Consider the following 24974-nt stretch of genomic DNA (forward strand, 5'->3'; position numbering starts at 1 on the left):
GTTTGTAAACTTGTAGCTGAAAATCCTTTGAGGGTCTTCTCACCCACTACACCCCCATTACTATACTTTGAAATGGCTGCTGCTGTAATTGACATTACATGTACCTTGTTACACTCTTCACCCTATGGGCTACCTGGAGCTTCCAGTAGTAGCACAACACTGTTCTACAAATGGGTATATAGGTGTGGGTTACCCTTTGAGCCCTGGCAAATGTGTGTGTGTGTGTGTGTGTGTGTGTGTGTGTGTGTGTGTGTGTGTGTGTGTGTGTGTGTGTGTGTGTGCCTGTGTGCATGTGTGTGTGTGTGTGTGTGTGTGTGTATGTGTGTGTGTGTGTGTGTGTGTGTGTGTGTGTGTGTGTGTGTGTATGTGTGTGCAATTGTGTGTGGTTATGCATATTTGCATGTGACAGCATTCTGAGACCACATTCTCCAAATGCAATAAACCTTGCCATACATTATAGGGGATGGTGACGTTGCTGAGATTTGGAGAGCCATGACAAACCCTCACCCTACAATCATTGTGGAATGTGCAATAAATTCATATCCCTGTAGTAGCACTGATTAGATAGACAAGGGTTTGTATTGTATTCCTGGTCAATGTGTGATTGCGGGTATGTGAGAGCATTATCATGGGTTTCAGTGAAGTGAGTTTAATATCCATTGTGGGGTGTGGGTGCTGGGTATACTGTCTTTACACCATGATACCCCCAGTACATGTCCCAAGGTCTGCTGTATGAGGACTGCTGTCACCATCAGCCATACAGGTAACTGATTACACTATCCAGCCCAATGATACATGTGCTATGTGCAGAAACTCCCTAACAGTATGGACTCACTGGCAAAGCAGTTAGCACTGCTAAACCCAGGTCTGTCAAATGTGTCTATGACTGTATGTGTTTGTCAATGTGTATATGACAGTATGTCATACTATGTATTGTTCATGAACACCCAGTTCATCCCCCATTACAGTACTGTACAAGCCCTGGTGATGGTCTTCACTTAGCAGGAAACGTGGGACACACTTCATCCTAAAAGCTCTGCGGTGTGTGCAATTAAGGCCAAACACATTAGTAGCAATAAGTACCTAAGTAGGGGTTCTACAATCAGTGTTGTAAAGTAAGTGTGTGTATTTGAAGGGATCTATTATAGTTTGCAGAAAATATATGTCCCAGGAGATCAATTGCCTGAGAACAAGCTGGCAAAAGGTAACATTTCAAAGGAATCATCTTGTGGAAATTCATTCCATCAAAACTAGTAGTGGATGCATAAAAGCCCTTTTCCCCAATGTACAGCCATACAGCGATACTGGAGTTGGTATATGTATACACACATATATATATATATATATATATATATATATATATATATATATATATATATAGAGTTGGGTGTGGTTGTTGTGGGCACAGCCACCCACATTGGGGTTATTGTTGTGTGTATCTCCCAACGTAGTGTGCTGTTATACTGTACAGTTTATGTTAACAGGTTAAGTATTTCTTAATCACACTAAGTGTGGTTCTATGCCACCCCACACCCTCCAAAGTGGGGGGCTGTGACACCTACTCCAGCACACTGATGTTTACCAATTCCAGGGTTGCACTACATTGGGGAAGAGGACATATACCCTGCCAGTACCATTGTCAATGGCATTAAACCGGCAGACTGATTATTTACTGATGTGATGTTTTGGCTATTTGGTCTTGGTGTAATTACATAGGTCAAAATGAGTTCACTGCAAAATTAAGTACATTCATGTGTACAGTATTATCTGTGTATTGCATCAACACCAACGCCTCTGTGTGTGTGTGTTATTCACAAACAGGTGGTGTGTGCCACCTAGTACACATACCATTGTCCACTGTAGAGGAGCTGCTGACATCAACCACTATGCACTCACCTGTATACACCCCTCAGACCTATCAGTCATGTGGCACATGCAGTAAATGTAATACAGACCTGTTATTTCTGTTCAGCTGAACCCAGGATATGACATAGTCAGTGTGTCACCACAGTGCCATACCCCTTGTAGGAAAGGAGCAGACCAACATCCTGCTGACACACAGACACCTACAACACAAACATAATACATTATGGAGACCACAATCAGTCAGTGTTAATAACAGCTATAATGCATCATGGCTGGACAGCTACAAACCCTGACATGTAAGCATTAAACATTCCAGCTGAAAACACGTTAAACAGCATGACATTGCTAAACTTTAGTACATTCATCCTGTGCATCAGAACCATATTAGCATGTCCCTGCATTGATGGTATGGATGACAGGGATCTGCACAGGTATCATCATATCAACAGGGTGTGTGGTGGGTTTGCCAGAGGACTAGGCTGAGTTGTTTAGTTGACATCATGTGTGTGTGTTAGGGGGCTCTTTAACAATTGGGCTGTGCAGATGTGGTGTGTGTAGAGTTGGAGGTTCCCTAGCTGTGTTGGTGATGTGTGTGTGTATGTATGTATGTACACAGTTCTGCCATGTGGCTGCCCTATATGGGAGTTTGTTGGACAGCTGCAGACTGTACATGGCAGGGTGTACAGTTCACCGTCTCTGGCCATGGACATGGGAATTGTGCCGACCAAGGGTTCCATGGGCACTACTAGGTAGAAGCCCAGATATGGTACTCTCCCCTGATGATGACAATTGTCCAGTGGATCTGCGTCCCTGTTGGGACCAGCCAGGACCACGTGCACATGGCCTGCTGCATTGTGGTGTGGTCAGTACCCCCCCTGCAGTGCTGGTGCTGGTACTACTACTACGGGAGTGGCTGTGAGTAGTTGCACATCCACATAGACCTCCACCTTTTGGCGTTGCTGACTTATGTCCATGTGGATGACTCTTTGCTCCCACCACATGCTCTAACACAGACACCACATGGTCAAGTATTCCCACCATATCACCCAACCATCTATCCAGGATCTCTGCAAAATAACGGTGGGCACCTGCAAGATCACAGATGTTGTCAATAACAGCAGAATGAGTAGCCCTCTGGAGCCTCAGACTCTGTCTCGTATAACTTTCCATATGTGCCTGTGCCTCCATGATGGCCTGAAACGTGTTTGGTGACACCTGCTGTGGCACTTCTGCCAGGGGCATGATGGCCAGCAGCCGTCCTATGAGCACCCCTGTACATCTGCCTGTGTAGTACCTCACCAGTCATCCGGCTATGGCTGCTGTGTACAGGCACTCTTGCCATAGTCCCTACACTGTCCTGTCCCATTCCACCACCCACCAACTGTCCCCTCATTATAGCCACTGGTGATGGGGTATGTATGGGCATTGTGACTGCGTGCGGGGATGGGGTGGCTAAAAATGGGATGTCAAGTGATGGAACAGCTTCAGCCCCTGACAACCCTGCCTGTGCCTCACCATACCTGTCATCATTGTCAGAGTCTTTATGGGCACTAACATCAGTTTGCCTGAGAGTGGAAAACAAAAAATGTGATTTAAGACCTGTACATTATTGCTTACCTCTATCCACATACACACACACACACACACACACACACACACACACACACACACACACACACACACACACACACACACACACACACACACAGTTACAGGTGAGGTGACACAAAGATATTACACAAACCTCTCAGTCAACATGCATGATATATGGCACTCAACAGCATGCACTGCAGCTATACTCAATCCTTGTTACCAACATTATACATCTCTGTGATGCATGAGTTGTGTTAGTAGGTGATGCCCCTTCCCCTGGAACACACTGCACCCTTGTACACATATTGCTGTGCACCTGTACAGAACCCTCCATGTCCTGTGCACCTCACCTCACAAGTGTACACTCCATTTCTGAATGCGTTTATGTTTGGCAGTTATGTTTGTTCTGTTGCTCAAAGCCTCTATCTGTTTGTATGACACATACCTGGAATGATATGAGAACTGATGTTAATAGTTAATGCCTGACCTCTGATTTGCAGATCTCATCATCAGCAGTGTATGTATGAGCAATAAAATCCAATTACACTGACAACCTTCAAAGCTTAATGTGGATATGAGGAGTGTACACATCCTTGTTGACATGCCAGCCTCTTCCATGATATGCAATGGGGCCACAATACTGCATATGTTAACATTGCATGCAACTGATGAGTAACATATGACCTGTGCAATCAAATGCAGTATCAAACAAATGTGTTAGTCATGCAGATGCTGAATGAGATGCATACAATATCTGGGTTGCATAAGTGGCACACCCTGATTACAATGGTTTGTTGCAGCACCTGTTAAATGAACTACAGCAGTCACTATTCCAGGAAGGGCTAAAATAGCATGGCCCATCCACACTTTCCATTATTTGGTCACTCCACCCTACAAATGCCCCCAAACTCTGCCAAATTGCAAGGTCAGCTCATGTGCACAGTCCTTGGAGGTCACACAGTGCCTTCACTATTGCTGTGGAGTCAGGGATATGTCTGGCACAATTCATGACTTGACTGTGTTCAGATATAGCCATTTCTAGGGAGCTTTGGATGTATGCTTCAGTTCACTGTTGTGTTTTAGGATGACACCCTCCCCATCCTCAGCCTTATTGCAGATGTTTGACAACTATGGGCCACAGATGAGTGTTATTTTGCAATGTTCCAAATTCAGAATGCCATGTCTACTGGCCTAGTTCTTGATAATGAGCAGAAAACCTAAATGTGTACACTGGCACCAGCAAGATAAAAATGGGGATGGTGGGCCTGAGGTGGAGTGAGGTGCTGCTTGTGCACCACATGTATCTTTATTAATACTATCTGTAGGTTTCAACCTTGGTCTTAGTATACCATTAAACATTGCAACACATGCCTTTGGGATACTTGATGTAATGCATATGCTACCTGTAGAGAGCCCTGGATAAAGTTTCCTGTGTAACAACTCTTCCATCTGATTACCCTAACCCATAGACCACACGTATGCAGATTCCAGGCAATTGTAGACACAGGTAGTGCATAGGCAGTACTTGCTAGACATTCCTGCAAGTCCCTCAGTGTTGCTGCATGTTTCCATGACCAGTTTGCAATATGTGCTGTCATCTGTTTTGGATGGGCATCTGTTTATTTTCTACATTAATGTTGTCTTATACTTCATACACACATACATGACTGTCTGCCCTGTTTTCCATGGTATATGCAATGGTGAGATAAGACTACTTCTCCCACTCCTGAGTGCTACCTTTCAGATATGGGATCCATTCCATGGTTTGTAAGATGTGTGCAAGCCACGGCTGCCACTGTTGCAGGTGAGTGGGCAAATGACATGGACATATTTCTTGGACAGCATACCATTACTTGATGTGACATTGAGGACCTGTACTTGATGGAAGGTGTGTACTCAAGAAGAGTGAATGGTGTCAGTACCTCACAAGGTGCTTCCACAATATGTTATTTGGAGTGTGTGCACACATATGCTTCCAGTGTTTGTTAAGGTATGTATTCCGCATATTTGTTGTCCTAACATAGGATTCCATATTACACATTCATTGTTCATGTTAGGATCACATTACAGGTTGTAAAAGATGTGTAATGTGGTTTTCTGATTTGCGGTTGTTTAGATCAGGAACAGTTGCCATTATAATAGTGGTGTATACAGTGTTGTAGCCACTGTATAAGGGTAATGTTTCAGACATGTCCCTACTGTAGGCCATTTGTCCCACCATTATGTTCATCTCTGTCCACACATCTTGCACTGACAGGTTCTTAGGTATACTGCAGGAATCTTACATACCCTTCAAATATGCCACCTGGGTGACCACTGTGATGCAGTGCAGTTAACAGCAACAATAAGTGAACATGTACAGCATGCATTATGGGTAGGTGTGTCAAATGTGTGCATGGCAAATACCATGGCAATAACATGGTTGGTGAATTGGCAAACCTGTACAAAATAACTACAGACTCACCAGCTACAGGCTGCTGCCCCAGTTGTATACCAGAGGGACCTCCATAGTTGTGTGAGAGATGTAATGTCAGTAGCCATACCTGTAGCATTGGTATAGGATTGGAGCAGCATTTCAGTACATCAACAGTACAAACCCGCAATACTAGAGATTATGCACATCTGTTCATTACTACACTGTAGCAACAGACTATCTTATCTGACATATGCATGTAGATACTTTACAGATGAAGACAGATAAGCAACAGTGGTCTACTAATGTGCCCTGGGCCTTACCTGGATGCTCCTCGTTCATTGTGTTGGTGGCACCCACCTCCACAATGCTATCTGCAAGTTACTGGCTTGGCTGGCAGGAGAGTGCCCCAAGGCTGGCGAGGAGCTCCTCAGCATGTGTCAGTGGGGGCTGGATGGCATGACCCCCACCTGTGGCTAGCTAGTCCCTCCTAATGAAAGTAGCATACTGATGGGAGTGGCGGATCAGGTCGGTGGTCGAATGCCGCACCTGCTTGTAACTGCAGTTATGCAGGCTGACATCATTCACCCTGTGGACAAGTTCATTCCACAGGGCGGTCCTCTCCTGCAGATCATGAGCCCTGCACCCAAATAGGATGGAATGATGGTGTACCACAAAATGGATTATTATATCATTTTTGGGGCTGTGAAAGCAGGCAGGCATTCTCGTGACTTTGTACCTGGAAGACATAAACAGGAAAAAAGCTCAGAGGACTTCATACTGCAAGGAAATATAAGTTGTTAATTGACATCTCTCTCTCCCTCCCCACCATACCTGCAACAATAATCTAAACATACAAATCAATGGGTATGTTTACACCAAACTTACTGTTGGGACATATGTCCTATTGTTCAACAAATATTGAAATGTGTTTCTATTAATGTTCCATTTTGAAACACTGCCATTGGTGGCCTGTTTCTAACAATGTAACCTGCCTGCCATTGTAATGGCCACTGTGGTTCCATATCTGCATGTGTTCTGTTTGCTGGGCAACTATTCCAAATCTGGTGTTTTCGGTTAATGGGAATATCTATGCATGCTGTTATAACTAATCCTGGATTGTGTTGATGATTACTAACCACATATGTTCTAAAACTGCAGCACCATAGCACATTTGGGAAGGCCGGTCCCAGCTGACCCACCTCTCCCACCTCATCTGGCCATGGCACTGGGCCACAGCATGTCTGGGAACCACTCCAGGTCCTCCTCATCCACTGATCCTGCACCACCTTTGGGTGGAACCATCTCAGGGGATGGGGCTTGTCCTATCCCTAGGTGCAGGGGCGGACAGGATCCTGTCACCCAAATTCAGGTCCTGGGTTGGTGCATAGTGAGCTCCAAAGGGAGTTTAGAGATCTGCTACACCAGCTTGAGGGCTGTGTGGTGCAGTTAGAGGGTCAGGCTGCCCTTCTGTTCAGCCCCCAGTACAGCCACCATAATGGCCATGAGGATGCTGTGGTGACTGCCCATGGGTGGGGATCTCAGTCCCACTGTTTCCATTTAGGGGCTCATGGTCTTTGGATTTCCAAACACACCTCCCTGTTCAAGGTGTTTATCCCCACGTGTCATATACTGCCCCTGTATGCTGTCTTGTCTTTTTTTATGTTTTATGTAACACAGTCTGGGTAACAGTGGTTAACACAACATTACTTTTCAGAGACTGCAACACTAAATGCCATACAATACCAGAGTAAACACAACCAGTCCAGGATTTAGAACTTTATTGCCAGGCAGTTATGGTTTTATTGAAATATGACCTATATGCGACTATTACTGTCATATTATCTGGATTATTCAGTACAATCCAACACAGTTTTTATACTGCCAGGTGACTTTCTACTACTTTATATTTATTTGGTATGACTACTACAAGCAGGATTGCTACTCACCAGCCTCGCAACACAGCCTTTGCAACCTGCTAGTATGGGCTTTTTGATTCACAGCCCGCTCAGCTGCAACTGTAAAGGGAATAGAGAAATACTGAGGTATACATATCCATCACATACACAGGCTGGACTTTAGTAAACAGTTCTTGATATTCTTGATATGAATACTTACACAGTGCTGGGACCCCTCTGCCTTGCTTCTTGGACCCACTGGTCCAAGACCTCCCTCTTTCTCTGCTTCAAGTCAGCATAGTGGTTCTGGACCTGCTCACCAGTCCAAGGGATACCAGTGGCACTGGTGAGATTGTGGGCGTGATGGTCCCACGCTTCCACTTTATATTGGGAACCCTGGTTCTGGCCCTGCAGCAGTCTCTCATCATGGTTCTTTACCAGGAGTCCTACCATAACCTTGGACTCCTGTATGCCCCAGTGCTGTGCCCGAAAGCGCATGCACTCACCAACTCCTGCCATACTGCCTACAGTGGGAAGCTGCAACCAGTTATAAGCTGTATTCCCACCTAAAGAGTTTAAATATGGCCAATTTCCCACACTTTGCAGTGATTGGATGGTTTTGAATATGCTGAGCTAAGCTAAGCCACGGGTAAACCTGCTTAGCTAAGGTTGGCAGTGCTTAAAGGGGCAGGTTCAGCATTGCTTACCAATGGGCAAATCCACTTAGCTGGGCTACTCATTGCTTAGCTGTCATATTTACACAATGCTTACACCTGGTAAGCAGAGCTGTACAATGCTTACCATTGCTTATTTTTTTCTTTTATACACTATCTGCTGTATGGGATTCATTCATCATCCATTACATATTAGAAATCTGTTTACTGTCCGTAACATCCCCCAATATGCTTTCATTACATTAATTCATGTGTGACTATACTATATGGGGCACTTGTGTTTATATGGGGGTTTCACAACTTTATTACACTGACACCTCACATCTGGACCTACTACAGTACTCTGGTTAACAATTATGATGTTATTTCATAGTTAATTATAAAAAAAAGTTTATGTACTGCTTTCACATGTAATATGCAAATGGGTTACCATGGGGATCAAACTGGGAATGGTTACTTGTAAAGTGTACGCTCTAACCACTACACTATTGCTGCACTATTTAAGTTGGATGTCTCTTGCTATTTAAATTCTTGTACTGTTTAAGTTGGAGTAAGCATAGCTAAGCAATGGGCACACCCGCGCAGCTATGCTTAAACTTTATCGCATTTATAAAGAAAAATGATTTGTTGTATTTTTTTCTTTGTAGCCTTCTGAATATCCATGCTAATTCTAAACCTGTTATTTTATCAACTTTCTGCTTTGTGGTATGACTGTCCCTTATAACTTTGTCCAGATTTTTTACTCTGATGTGTTGGGAGGTGTGTGCTACATGCTTATGCTAAACCTGTTATTCTGTCAAGTTTATTATGGCTTGGTAGGGACGATTGTCCCTTATTACTTTGTCCAGATTTCTCACCCTGACGGGTTGGGGGTGTTACGAGCATTCTTGCTCATATGTGGGAGGGTGGCCTAATGGTTAAGGTGTTTGCCTTACAAATGTAAGGTGCAAGGTTTGAGTCTCACAAAGGATAATTGGCTAGGCTTAAAATGGCTCGCAAGGACAGTTAGCTTAGTACTAACCTATGAACCTATTGAATTGCTGAATGGCAATTCTAGAGTGCAAGGGCATATGTATTGTGAGATCTCTACTCTCAGATACACCCTCTGCACTCATACACAGGACTGTGTCCATTTTATAGCACAGCAACGCACCTTCATAAATATGCATGGCGTGCTGCTATGCTGCACATGAATGGTCCATGCCATGCAGGAATAACTTATTCCTGCACAGCTGCTTGCTGAATCAGGGGATTGTCTTTTGTATCTATAAATTGACTGCAGTACATAGCAAAGGAAAAGCGCTCTGCATGTATGGCAATGCCAATTTGTGTTTGTGGGGGGGACTGCCCTTCTCACTGGTGAATGGGTCTATTTATGGAAGGAGTTTTCATTGTGTAAAGGTATTCCACTGAGGAAGGCTGTTTTGCCAAAACCAGTATGGATAATAAAACTACTATAGCCATTTTCATGGCATGATTTAGTTCTATCTGTCATGTTTTGTGCCTTTTTCACCCATATGCTGGCCATTTGTGACTGTTTCCTCATTTGGTTCAGTCCTGCATTGCCATACGTGCAGAGTGCTTTTACTTTGCAGTCTGCTTCTGTTCTGCTGTTGGCTGGGTGCTGGCACTATTAAGATTGGTAAACTGTGGATTCATTGCATCAGTGTGTTTCAGTCCTCTTGTTTGGATTAAGGTCAGTCAGACCTGTTGGAATGTACATATTTATATTTTTATCAACTTTCTTCTCAAATTAGCACCAGCATTTTCGTTTTGGATTATAACTTGGTTATACACTGAATTTCTCTTCAAGGCTAGTGTGACTTGAAGATGGCAGTGTGAGCTGTTTTTTGGGACATTTTCAACATTTCAAGGCTTCTTCTTCTTTGGGATTTCATACCTGTGAGGAACATTTACATGTATAAGTGTGCATTACTTATGTTATATGCAGGTACTGTTGGTTTGTTCTTTATAAGGGCAGCGTGTAAGCACTAATTTGGAACTAACAGTCAGGCTGAATTGGGCCTAGGATGTTCATTGTAATTGTAGGTGTTACAGTTTATTTCCTTATGGACACCATCTTGTATGTATACTGATTGGGGGCTCGCGGTTATTGGAACTACCAGTTGGTGAAGTAAGCTGCATTTTGGGACTCCTCATTATTTTCCTGTTCATTTTTTATTTTTTTGGGACATCACATTTGTGAGGACTATATACGTACATAAGTACTTTTGCTTATGTTGTTTGTAGATACTGTGTTGAAACTGGTTACTGGGACAGTTTGGAAGCGATCATTGGAAGATGGAGGATTTGTTTTACTTGTGCTTGGTGCATTGTTCCCCTTCTAATATTTGGGACTCCTGCTTGGCAGCATTTTTACATTATAAAACTTTTGTTTTTTCCAATTCCATTTGGGGTTGGATACGGCTGAAATATATATTTTGATTATGATGTTATTTGGACTATAGCATGCTTATGAGTTATAGATGATTCTATTGTACTTATGCCTAGTCATATTTTTATTAGGATTTTTTCTAATTCATGGGGCTGTGAACAATTATCTAACGGAATTTCAGAATCGGGGACTTGTGTGGCTTGATTCAAGATTTGTGGCTACACATATGTTTTCCATATTACTCTGTTTTAACATCTGGCCTCATTGACTATAATGGTGTAATACTTTGAACATTTTATAACTTGGTCAGGGATCTATATTGAACTGCTATGTTTATGCAACAATACATTTGGTTATATGTTCAATGATTATTTAATTTAATGGAATACACACACTTGATCACTTTTTGGCATTGTATTAACATCATTTAGGCATTCATAGATATTAATACAATTTAGAGGATGTCATGGTATGCTGTTCACCTATAACATTTTCTAATTTTGACATTCCAGGGGAATTGTATAGGATTTGAAACCTTTGCATGTTATTGTATTTTTTAATTTTTTCATATTTATGCAGACATTAGTGTTTAACAGGCTGATGTGGTCAGTATCAATGCCCACCCTGGTACAGGCTGTTTTGTAGCAACAGTGTGGTTAAGTCCCTATTATTTTTGCAATGCACATTTAGGCACTGGACCTCTGAATAATTGACCAATTGACTATTATAGGAAGTTGGTGAGGGGGACACCTTTTCTAGAGTTGTGATTAATATTTATCAGGGATCACTACATTTGGTTGATGGTTGAATTTGTCAGTAGTAGGAATGGTTATTCAATAACCTTCCAGTCTATACATTGTGTGTTATTCCTATCTGAATGCAAACCATAATACAAGCAGTAAGGTCCACTATTGGGCCCTTTGATACTTGAACCTATCTTGGTTTCACAAAGTTTGCTCACATGTTTTGAGAACCCACATGGTGATTAAGTGGATACATTGGATGGATCGTTGAATCAGGCAAGCTAGTGTTTTTGGACACTAATCCCATTAATGGATTGGGATATCATCTTTAACATTTATTATACCAACTGACCAAATGGAAAGGGCACATGTGGCTCTGATACATTATATTGAGGGTATTGGTTGGCCATTCATGATTCAGTATTGAACCCATGGTCAACCTTTGTCAACTTGCAACTGGAATTCGGGTCTCAGAAAATTTACTTTGGGTATTGTTTTACCCAGTTTGGGATTATTTTCCCTACTGAATGGCCATATTGTGTTCCCTTTTGAGGGTTCTTTATATGTTTTGAGGAAATATATAGTTGTTTATTGTCTGAATTATTGTCTCCTTTGGTGGGTTGTTTGGATAAGTTTACTGAGCCTCTGGTGGCATCCTGGTTCACTCTTTTCTGTTGGAATATTATTTGGTTGGATTGTGAGCTTATTGTCATGGATCTTGAAGCTATTTTGAATGGCCTATGTGCCAATAAAAATGACATACGAGTGTTTGGAATTTCTAATGAGAATAGCATTGACAAGGATGCTTCTAATATGGATCCAGTTGACAGCTACAATCTGGCATTCAATAAGCTTGTTAGGGGGATGAAAACCCTCAGAATGAATATTTGGCATCTGAAGCTTTTTAGAGCCTATGAGAACAAGGACATTACTCCCAGAGGACTCAGGGTTCATATTCAACCCCTAGTGGGCAAGATGGATGATGAGTTACTTAAGGATTGGAACCTGGCACTCCAGCAGGCTTCCATGTCCTTTGTATACATACTGAGCTCATATTATGAGCGGATGATCGATACGAATATTGTGGAAGTGAAAACTCTTTATGAAGAATCCAAAAGATATGAGGGTCAACCTCAATATGCTCTTTGTCTGAACAAGTTATCAAAGGAGTTCCTTACTTTTGAGAAACAAGCACGAGACAAAAAAATACGAAAATTCAATAGGGATGTAATGAATTATCACAAGGGAAAACCTTTTGAGATGTCCAAAACTGTGAAATTTGCTGAGACCAGTAGACCAGTTGAGGCAATCAGTAGGAAGAGACCCAGATCCAGTTTGAAAAGGACAGATACATATTATAGTAGTACCTCGGCTGAGGAATCTTCAGTCACTGACATAGATAGTGCCAGCACCTGGGAATCACCCACCCCCAAAAAAACAATGCAATGTGGATCACCCTTTAGACGTAGTGGGAGGCGGGGTGGTAGGAAACACAGGAATAGGAACAGGAATAGTTACAGTGGAGGGACTATTACAGACTCTAATGACACATTAGTTAGTAATTGTCATAATGTTTTGAATATATCCAATGCAATTTTAACAGAAGAGCAGAAGCAGCTCCTCAATAAAGGTTTGAACTTTGTGCCCGGCTTTTTTGTGGGTGAAACTTGTATGGTATCTGACTTATATGATTTTTGCCATAGACAACCTAAAATTTTTTTTTCCAGTGAAAATTCTGAAAGATCTACTGAGTTCAGATTCCATAAGTCTAATTTTCAGCCACCAATGAACAAACATTTGTCTATCTTTTTACAGGCTGTGCCCAAAGATTTACACTTCAACACTGGTGAGTCTTTGGTATTGGGAAATAAGCTAACTATTGGGGAAAATAAAGCCTTACAGGAGCTTAAGGACAACCATAGGGTGGTTATTGTACCTGCGGACAAGGGAGGGGCAGTAGTCATATTGGACATGGATTATTATCTTGACGAGGGTAAGGGACAGTTGTCCAACCCACGTCACTATATGGCTATGCTCTTGGATCCTACACTCAATTTTAAGAAAGACATTGATTCCTTTTTGAATGAAGCTGTGGATGAGGGTATTATCACAGAGGCGGTCAAATCCCATCTAACTGTTAGGGATCCCCAGAAGCAAATCATGTACCTTTTGCCCAAAATTCCCAAATCTTTAACTAAACAACCTGGCTGGCCCATTGTTTTAGGGATTGGTTCATTGACCGAACCTCTCTCTGCTTTTTTGACCCAATATCTAAAACCCCTTTTGAATCTAATCAGGGAATGCATACAAGACACTGCACAGTTTTTGAAAATCTTGTCTGATACTCAGCTTGAACCTGGGTGGCTCCTTTGTACTTTAGGTGTCAAGGCCCTGTACACAAACATCCCCCATTGGGCTGGTCTTCAAGTCTTGCAATTCTGGCTGGATCATGCCAAATTATATCCAGCTGGATTCAGCACTTTACTGCTATGTATAGTGGAGCATATGCTGAATAAAAATGTTTTCTATTTTCAGGGGGAATGTTATTGGCAGATTCAGGGCACCACGATGGGTGCTTCATTTGCACCGATCTATGCAGATTTGTTCATGGCCTTTTTGGAACAGCCACTAATATATGATTCTTCTCATAACTTATACATTGATGAAATTGACATCTGGTGGAGATAACTGGATGATCGCTGGATGGTTTGGCGGGCAGATATGGGTTTCCTTCTTGAGTTTGTCCGATACCTTAATGACAATAAGTGGGGTATTGAATTCACTTTGAGGTCGGATATTAACAAAATTAATTTTTTGGATGTTACTATCTGGAGAAACCTGGACAATACTCTGAGTACTAAAGTTTTTCGAAAATACCCTCAATATAACAACTTGCTTCATGCTACCAGCCTACACCCTAGCCATACCATCCGCAACATCCTGAAATCCCATTTTCTTCACATGAAGAGAATTAGTTCCACTCAAGAGGAATATGACTCTTCTCGGTAGGACCTCTGTCATAGTTTCCGGAATAGGGGATACAGGGACTTTGACATCATCTCTGCCAGTAATTGGGCTAGTAACCAAGACAGGATGTCCCTATTGGATTATAAGGATAAAACTAGGGTGGACACCAGTGATACCATCAGGTTCATAACTACATATGGGAGAAATACCAATATTATTAAGGACACTATTCACAAACATTGGGATATCCTTTTGGCAAATGACAGTTTGCGAACAATATTAGGAAAGGTAAAACGTTGGGTTCTCACCTTTCCCATTTTAAACATACAGGTAGTGGGGGTGCTATATACCAACAACTCACCCTGTCCGGGGATACTATTTTTGGCACTTTCCCTTGTGGACATTGCTCTTCATGCTGTTATGTAAGTAAACTCAAACAATGTACTAGTAAAAACGCCAGTAAAGTGTATGACATTAAATTCTTTGAGAATTGTGGAACTGACTGGATTGTCTATTTGGCTACTTGTAAATGTTCGGCCTTTTATGTTGGTCAGACATCTCGTCCACCAAGAATACGTATGTCAGAACATTGTAGTGAATTACACAATAAACGTGACACAAATACCCTATATAGGCACTGCCTGACGCATAAGAATGGAGAATTTCATTTTTTGATAATTGACAGAATTGCTGGTAACAGGAATAACATGCAGGGAAGAAAAATTTTGGATTATTAAGCTGGGTGGGCTTTTCCCACCGGGACTAAATGATCATTTATAGTGCTTTACCTTTTTCCTGTATGCATTCTTTATTATTATCATGTATTTCTATTTTATGTATGTATTCTTAATTATTATCATTTATTTTTACCTAATTGAAGGAAGTGGTGCTGACAATTTGTGTTTGTGGGGGAACTGCCCTTCTCATTGGTGGATGGGTCTATTTATGGAAGAAGGAACTTTCATTGTGTAAAGGTATTCCACTGATGAAGGCTGTTTTGCTGAAACGGGTATGGATAATAAAGCTGCTATAGCCATTTTATGGCATGATTTAGTTCTATCTGTCATGTTTTGTGCCTTTTTTCACCATTGTTGCCTCACAGCAAGAGGTTCTCCCATTCGATTATCTGCTGGTGCACCTTCTGTGTGGAGTCTGCATGTCCTCCCCATGGTCGAGTGGCATTCGAAAGACATGCGTGAATGGGCATGCTTTCGTTGAAGATTGGGCATCGAGCTGGCACCTCGGCACCATAAATATCTATTGCCAATCATTAGCAGACCAGAGTTCCACTGTGGCGACCCCTAACCGGGAAAAGCCAAAAGAAGAACAACAACATGCTGGCCATTTGTGACTGCTGACTGCAGTACAACCTATTACTAAGATAATGCAATATATGAAATTATGTGGCAATGCAAATATGTTCTTTTCTGTTTGTTTGTATATACAGACTGAAGCATTTTTTTCATGCATACATAATAGTTGTGTGTGTATGTGTATGCAGAAGCATAGCTGGTTCAATCAACACCCTGGGCCAGTACTGTGAACCAATGCCCCCCCCCCCCCCCAGCTCTTCAAGTGAATAGCAAAAAAGCACACAAAAGTAATTCACTGTAATAAGATGATAGGCTCTTCTATTGAAGAGAAAAAAAATATTAACTAGGTGGCCAGATGCACCACACAGCACACACACACACACACACACACACACACACACACACACACACACACACACACACCTTCCTCTGTCTTTTAAACTGTAGCAAACAGTTGCTACAGTTTATACCCTGCTTGCATGGATCACTACAGCACTTATGCTTTAGTTAAAAAAAAAAATAAAATTCTCCTTTTTAAACTGCAGCAATCTGCTTACTACAAATTCAGCAAACAGTTGCCATAGTTTATACTCTGCCTGTACAGAGCACTGCAGAATTCTGGTTTTAGTTTAAACAAAAATGTTTTTTATTGTTTTAAACTGTCGCAAAATGCTTGTTACAATGTAGCAAGCAGTTTGCTACAGTTTAAACCACACACAGGGTGCTAGAGTGCTCAAGTTTGACTACAAATGCAGTGCTGGCTTTTAAAATTCAGTGTTACATTAATGATTGTAATCAACTAGTCCTTTCCCCCCAACACTTTGCGCTTGAGCAATTGTCTCTCTCGTCCCACCCTAGCTACACTACTGTGTGCATGTATGTGAGTGTGCATGTGTGTTTGCATGTATATGTATGTATATATATATATATATATATATATATATATATATATATATATATATATATATATTATATATATATAGAGAGAGAGAGTGAGAGAGAGAGATTTTCTACTTGGCCAACAAGATGATCATGGGGCATGCTGCCATTCAGGAAGTGGTGGTATAGTGAGCTATTGGGAATCATGTGCACTGCTAGAATGTTGGGGAGACACATTGATGATGCAGCTCCATGTATCTTACACTACCTGACAAGTGATGGAATGGTAGTCCTTCCTATTGCTTTACTACCACCCTTAAGTACCAGATGCATAATTGCAACATGGATGTAATCTATCACACCAAGTGCCTCATGGAAATGTGCCACTCCCCCCAAGGCACACATAGCCTGGTTTGGTCCTGAGTGACAGTGGGAAGAATATGTACTTCCACAATTTCCAAGAGTATATTCAAGAACTGCTAAAGCATCCTTGAGGCAGAAGCCTGTGAGATACCCAATGTATCCCCAGTCTTTCTTTGGAACATCTGTGTGACAAGCAAAATGAGGGCTGTACAAACCTTAGCATCCACAGAGATAGGAAGGCCATGCATCCCCCCTCCCCCAAGGGTTCATAGCTAAGTACTGGACAATCAGTCTGCAGACCATTTCAAGCCTAGCCAAAAAAAAAAAAAAAATTAAAAATTTCCCTCCAACCTCAAAGAGGTCAAGACAAGACAGATCAGGAGGGAATTTGAGGCTGCCTATCTAATTATCTAGGTTTACTTTGAAGGTGGCAAGGGTGTGACTCTGCTTGACATGCAGTGGAAATTTGTTCCAAAGATGAGGGATACATTAGGATATGAATCTATCATGCCAGTGGGTCTTATTTTTCTGCTAATGAATGTGTTTGATTTACCATTAGTTTTGCAAAGGAATAGGAGATCAAATAGGGTTGGATCTTTCATGGCATGAAAGACTAAACATATATCAACATAGAGGATTGTGTGAGAGACTGAGTACAGACAAAGGGCTTCTTGTATGTCATAATAACTAAGATTTTTGAAGCCACTGATCTTTCAGTTATTAATCTCTGAGGTCTCTCAAGTTGTGTGATATGCAATATGCCAAAAGGTGCATTATATTCAACAATGGGTCTGATATGATATAAATAAACAGGCACTTTGGGGCCATACACACTCACTAAGACCCTTATAACATCCATGTCCACTCTGAACCTGCCAAGGTTTTCCTTATTATCAAACCTATAATGAGTAATTCTCTGCATATATTTCATCCTTTTTGGCTGGTGGTGGCAGCCTGACACACAAGTTTCTGGCTCACCCAAGACAAGTAGCTCACACTGGGGAAAAAATCAAGACACACAGCAAGGGAAAGCATTTTTGCAGATTGCAAACTAGGTAGAAAAAGTATGATTCTACCTTTTATAACACATTTGTGGACTGAATGGAAATGACTATGAATCACAAACAATAGGGAAAATACATTATTAGCATATGTGGATTTACATCATTACTAATTACATCTCATTATAACTTCATTTACTTATGCTTATTCATGGCCATTGTGCTTTGGCATAAATGGCCTCAGTAAATTAAGCCTTTGCTGCAGAAATGCACCAACAGCATAGAAGGCCTTCATGTGTTTTTGTAATGACTATGAATACCACCCTTAGACTTAAAATGTTTGCTGATATTGCTGTCTCTAACAGGAGATAAAAAGCTGCAATATTTGTAACATAATCAGAAACTGCAGTTATCAGCTGTACCTCATGAAGAACATCTATGTTGTTTGCCTAAGCAACAGTTTTATTAATATGCATTGAAGAACACATACAATAGTTTTGTCTAAAAAAAAAATCATAAATATTTAAACAATTCAGAACTAAGGAAAGTGAAACAACAGTCACATTTCGTAAAAGCACGTTTAATTGTAGAGTCTTCATAGTGTGTGTGTGTGTATGTGTGTGTGTGTGTGTGTGTGTGTGTGTGTGTGTGTGTGTGTGTGTGTGTGTGTGTGTGTGTGTGTGTGTGTGTGTGGGTGTGTGTGGGTGTGTGTGTGTGCCATAGACTTGATGAACTATGTTTGTGCTGCTGGGGGAATCAAATGGGCTGTAAATGCAGGAATTAAAATTGACGTGCTTGTAGGTGCGACACCTTTTTTGTTGATGGAGTATTTAACATGACAACTTATTACCTCGCATAATGGGAAAAGAGCATAATGTTCTGCAGCCATTGCAGAGTACTGCCATAACATGTTGCTATGCTTAAACTTTTGTGTGCATGCATGACTGAGTGTCAGACATCTTTCCCAAGTGTCTATGTTTTTTTCCTATTTTTTTTTCTCATTTTTTTGTTTGTGTATTTTATGTCTTATACCGCATCTTCATTTTTATCTATTTGCTCTGTTGGCAGGCCAATTTTATATGTGGAATATGATTCTTTGAAGTCTTATTTATTGGCTGATAAATGTACACCCATGATGCTTCACCACTATGAACCTAATAATGCACAATGCACCATTGCTTCTTTCTTTATTGTACATTAAGACATGATCTCATGAGACTGTAAACCATACCTCTGTGTGTCTCACTCCTTATGTAATATAAGCCTTTTGTGAGCTGGGAAAGATTCTGATAGACAGTTCTAGCCAGTTAAACTTGCACAAGTCTTTAAAAGAGCTAACGTGAGAATGTATACTGGCATCAAAACAGTCAGTTCATAAACTAATATCAGTCTATATTTGTTGGTAATAAGGTTTGTTAATTATGTTACACATCCTTGACATCATATTGCTTTGAAAAGTATCCTAAACAAGCTAAATAGTGTTTAAGTAACCCATATATCACATAACTGGTCATCTCATACACCCCAGCCAGCATCCAGTTGACAGCTATTTGATGCTAGATAGGACTGTGACCAATGTCATTAACATATACAATCCAGTAGTTCTTACCAACTTGATCACTTGTTAGAGTACTGTAATCTCTTGATAATCGTTAAAAAAAAATAGAAGCTACTGTTTGTTGTTGTTATGGACAGATCAGCAATTTTTTTTTTTGCTGTTTGTTTATACTTATGAAAACCTGGTGGATGGTAGAGTCCAGTCAAAGCATTTCAATAATGACTCAATCCATTCACAAGCAATACAAGTAACCATATTGACAAGAATGCAAATTAAAGGATTGAATAAAAAAGATGCACTGATTTATACTGCAGTAGATTTTTTTTAATATTTACTGTGTAGTCTTGTTTACAGTTGCTATACATGCTTACAGTTACTTAAAGGAATATATTTTTTGGCACCTACTGCCCAAATTTAAGAAATGTGTACTGGGGCTTGCTATAAGAAGTGCCTGTATGAACTATTACGGGTCTATTTCAAATTACTGAAGTTGCAGAACATCAAACCACACATCATCGAGGACAAGAAGATCAATGTTCTACAACCTCGAACACTGAAGTAGAATAAATTTAAAAAGATAAAAAGTCTTCTTGTAAGTTTTTGCAGGGGGCACCCCTCACACCCCCCCTGCTACTTAAATATACCAACTCCAAGATCACACTGCACTGAAGAAAACTGTAAATTTCCCATTCCTTGCTGTATGGTACCATTCTCTTCACTGTAGTGTGATCTTGGTGTTGGTATATTTAAGTAGCAGGGGGTGTGAGGGGTGCAAGGGGTTTGTCCCCCTGCAAAAATGTGAAATAAAAAGTTTTCACATTTTAGTTTTTTTTTCGATATTGCAGAAGTTCGATCCTGGTCTTCGATGATCAGAGGCTCATTGTTCTGAAATTTCTATACTCTGAAGGGAACCCCTATTACATATACATATCTATTTAAGGACAAAAGTCATACAGTACCTTCTTCAGTGCAGCTACAAAATAAGCCAACACTGTAATCCTACAACTGTTAAATATATCTAGTTTTATGTTGTTCATGTTAACAGCTGTAAATGGATTTGAGCCACACTGTCTGGAAATTATTACATGATCTGGATCAGCAATACATCAATGGCTCAAATGCTATATCTAGGAATAGTGTTTTTCAACAGAAGTTGAGTTGCCGAAGGGGAAAACCTGCTAATAAATAACATGACTCTGCATGTCCACTTGTTCCTTTTGTGGCTAGCTGAACACATTTTCATGGCTGCAGGTCCATCTCAGTACAAGAAAAGGATTGGAAAGTGCTGGTCATATTTTGAATGAACCATTAGGAGTACACAGAAGGGGATGTGTTAGTACTGAATAGAATGTTTTTGGGTGTGTGCAGGGGTAATATTGTCTAAAAATAAAATTTCACAAATGAAAGTATAAAAATGTCATAAAAAACAAACCATTCTGTAAACAATGCAAGAACGACCCAGCCAAGCTAGAGTCCTCACTGTGTAATACCTTCCATCTGTAGGAGAAGCCCATGGGATATATGTGAAGGACCCTTAAGGATAAACTGGTATTTTAGCTACATGGCTTCTGAATTCCCATGTCATTCTACTTTTTAAGTCTTCATGGATACAATCAGGCCACTAAAGTTAAACCCTACTAGCTGTACACCTGCTGTGATTTGATCTTTTTCTGACCTTGTCAGTTCAACATAAATGGAGTGTTTGACTATATTTTAGAAACACAGAGCACAAAACAACGTGGTATAATTTTTTCCTCTGCTGTGTCTTGGTCAGACCACAACATGAATCCTGTGTACATTTCTAGTGGCTAGTTTGAGTCAGAACAATTAGGGTCATGGGAGAAGTCCAAAAGGGAATTTGATGGAGGGGGGAGGTATAGTTAGAGGAGCTGGAGAAGCCCTCAGTAATAAGGTGTATTTGACAGCATGATATGGGTGCCCAAAATCATGATGAAGAGCTGCAGAGAGGTCATAATAAGTTAGGAATACAGAGGACAGGAGGCAACTGGGACAGGAAGCTGCAGGGACCAGCTACTCACTGGATGCATGACTTTTATATTTGTAAAATAACTTCTTCACAAAGTAGATTATAATCCTATCAAAAAAACTATCTGAACGGATGATGAAGAAAAAATCAGTGGCTGCATTCTTGAAGACATGGGTCAATTAAAAAAAAAAGCTTGAGGGATGAAGGAGAGGCAGAATGTTAAATTCACTTGACAGCAGACAAAGGTGGCTAAATTTTTTCTTCCATTGAGGCAAATGGGATGAGGCAATAAAATTAGTATTCTTCTCCATCTCCAGTCTCATGGGTGCAAATTTGCTTTATTAGCTGGACTAAATTGTCTTCACATTGTGGGTAGGCCCACTATTTTATGTGCCTCTGTTTTGCATTGCCTAATATATAGGAACATTTGCCCTTTATTAAACAGCAAATTGTGTACACTCATAATGAAAGTGCTGTTCTTTTTTACTGGTCCCAGTTTTATGGAATGCTCTGCAGGAAGGTAATACAAATTTCCAGGCCAAAGTTGTCTCTAATTTACCCTCTCAAGCTATCTACACTTGCCTTAGGGAAATTTGATATTATCTTTCTTCCTGCCTCTATCTGGATATCTCTGCTAACTTTGAATAGTTATTTGCATCAGTAATATTGGACTATTAATGGATTGTGTAAGGCCAAAGAAAGCAGTGATTGGTCCTAGGTAGGTATTTGTTTTCACAAACTGGAATTGGACATCATTTTAACAAAATGTCATGTTTGGGGATGTTAACACAATCAGCTGATGTAAACTGTTGCTTATGTAGCTGGTAACAAGAGTGAGCTCATCCTCCGAGCCCACTCGTTCATTTTTGATGATAGCACCATTCGTTGCTACTACTTGTGAAAAGTTCTACACTTGCATGCTTAAGTTTCATAATAGCTGTCCTCTGTGAAGTCAGATTGTGAGCAGAAATATTTACATCCACAAAGAACACTATGTTACCAAACGAGTACCAGTGATAGTAGCAGTCTGCTTGAAATTAAGACAACGAAAAGCTATTAAACATTTGTAAAGATGGCAGACATTTAGTGCTAGTTATGTAAAGACTTGTGAGAAGATCCTTCTGCTAGCCAGAGGCATAGCATGGAACATCATCACAAGAACAAGCATTCTGATGCTAGATGTAAGAGTGATCCTCTTCTCCATATATCTAGTGCTCTTCTGCCAGTCCTAGACTCTTCATCTGGTTTGTTCAGCTTTCACTACTGAGTCCTCAAACCTTAAAAAATCATTGGTTACACTCAAGGACCACAGGATCAGATATGGCATACCCTGGCTCTGATCTTCCAGGTTTTTTTAGAGCTTTTTGCAATGCCCTATAATTTTAAGCAGCTGTGGGTGACCAGCCTGAACCTGGAAGTTGTTCCCTTATATCATCTGGCTACATATTCATTCTTTTTGGGAGGATGGCCTTTCTTACTTGGACCGGTCCCCAGCCCTGTTCTTGGACTCTCTTTTTGGGCCCAACCCACAGTACTTCTCCAGACACCAGACTCCTGATGAAGAGTGTCCATCTTTTCTTTTGATGCCATGGCTCACATCTTTGGTACTGGATATGAGAGCACCCCAGCACTATCAGGTTTTACCTCATATCATGCACTGCTCTGCAAATTGTAGCATGTTACAGGCCACCCTCACAAACTCAGGAACCTCACATGGCCTTCCTGAAAACACTAGAGCATCATACTAGGTGACTAATGTGGAATTCATAAACTCAAAAAATGCATGACAAAAACTCACCATCCCCACCACAAGAGGAGATAACATACTTGATCTCATCATCACGAACATGGGAGCACAATGTTCTAATCTCGCTGGAGGTCCTCATCCCACCCCACCTGAAATAAAAAGACCACAGTAAAGAACTTCTAAAGACTAGTGTGGTCTCACAAATCTTCTACCAGCAGCACCTGCAGGACTGATGGGATAAGGCATCCCCAAGCAAAACAAAGACTCTTCACTATAAGTAAAACTAGTTCAAAATGATGTGAAGATTACTGATCACACAGACATTGCAACATACTGGCTGACAGGTTCAGTGCAAACTTCTCCCCCAAACATCTCAAAACACAGCATCCATGGGACCTGATGGTGTCCTCCATGAACTCAAAATTAAACCCACAGCTAGGACAGCTGTTTAATCAAAGTCTTACCTCTGGATAAAACTTGGTTGACTTTTGACAGTCACCAAAGCCATTGATGAGGGAAAGGGCAGTCCATACAGCCTACCTCGATCTGGCTAAGGCCTAAAAACTCTCATCAGTTTAATGTCAACCCATACTACACAAGATGGGTTGCAAACTGGCTGAGTGACAGAACCCACAGGGTCAGAGTTGCTGGCGCCATGTCAGACTCAAAGCGACAAAGTTTGCAGATGACTGCAAACTGGGGGCATATATGAAAACACATCTGACACAGATATCCTTCAGAAGGGTCTCAATCCACTGAGCACAGAAGAAGTTCTCAGGGACCTGGGTCTGTCCTATGCTGCCCGACTGAAAGAACTCCAGCTCTGTTCTAACATACAAGGCCATGTCAAACCCAGATTTGATGAATATGCTTCACCTCAAAAATCTAGATCCCATCAGAGCCACAAGGGTGGTCGGGCAGATAGCCTAGTATGAACCTATGAACCTATGAACCTATGAAACAGGTATTTGATCTGTAGTGAGAGTTTGAATAATCAGTGTGGGAGCAAATTGTTAAGGAGTTCAGTCTATAACCTGTGTCAGACCTAGAAAAGACTTATGTCCTCTTTGTATTACCCTTGGTTATTGGTTGGTTATTGCATGGCACATTGCCAGTTCCTTTTGCATTGATGCCCAGTGCTGGTCTGTCGGTCTGTCTATCACTTGATCCATGTGAGTTCATATATGATCCACATGAGTTCATAAATGGTTTTCATGGTACTTCTTTACATTCAGAGTCCCATGAATACTCAAAAGAAGTTGGGGCCATTGTCTTAAATATAAAGAGTTGATCCCATCTGCCTTTGGTTCAGATAACTTGTAGTTCTGATTTACTATCTAGTAATGGAGAATAGCTTAGACTGGCCTTGGAACCCTATTTCCTCTAGCAGAAGCACCAATGGATTATCTGGGAAAGAAAATAATACCTTGGATAAGTGCTTCCATAGTCTGATTGGGCTGTGAACAGGAGCACCCAATAAAACTGCAGCATCTGGGTTTTCAGAGTTATTCTCAGTGGTACCACCAATGGCCATTGAAGATACAGCAGCAACATTTCCAGAACCTGTTAGCTGTTTA

Source organism: Protopterus annectens, chromosome 4.part0, assembly GCF_019279795.1.
Source record: "Protopterus annectens isolate FY-2018-M chromosome 4.part0, PAN1.0, whole genome shotgun sequence".
In the NCBI taxonomy this organism is placed as follows: domain Eukaryota; kingdom Metazoa; phylum Chordata; order Ceratodontiformes; family Protopteridae; genus Protopterus; species Protopterus annectens.